The sequence below is a fragment of the Mandrillus leucophaeus genome, unplaced genomic scaffold (genome assembly GCF_000951045.1).
Source record: "Mandrillus leucophaeus isolate KB7577 unplaced genomic scaffold, Mleu.le_1.0 Scaffold210, whole genome shotgun sequence".
NCBI lineage: Eukaryota > Metazoa > Chordata > Mammalia > Primates > Cercopithecidae > Mandrillus > Mandrillus leucophaeus.
In genome coordinates this window covers 4,874,085-4,874,541 of record NW_012102144.1, presented here as the reverse complement: position 1 = coordinate 4,874,541, position 457 = coordinate 4,874,085, and positions in this window count along the sequence as shown.

The window sequence follows — 457 nt, the reverse complement described above, 5'->3', positions numbered from 1 at the left end:
CAAATCTAAAATAAACATGCATTAACAGCTAAGACCGTCATAGTTCTGGTGGCCACTGCGGCACATGGTGGCCCTAGGACATCTTGCCGGGGAGGCGGTGGCCTCCCCAGGCCTGAGTACTCCCCATGAGTTCCGCAGACACCAGCTTCCTGGCCCGGTTTCCAGCACCCGGAATCCTCCCACTGCCTGTCTCTGCCCAGGGCAACCCACGTGCAGTAACACCAACTCCAGATGTTAGATGATGAAGGCAGCGCAGGTCAAAAATACAAAAGAATAAGAAGAAAACCCGGAACACGGCCTCTGTGGCAAATGGAGGCGAGAAGGCCTCAGAGAAACCTGCCCCAGAGGAAGTTCCCCTAAGTGCTGAGGCCCAGGTGCAGCAGTTGGCCCAGGAATTGGCTTGATGTGTGGAGCAACTGGAACTGGGCCACAAGAGGCAAAAACCCACCCCGACACA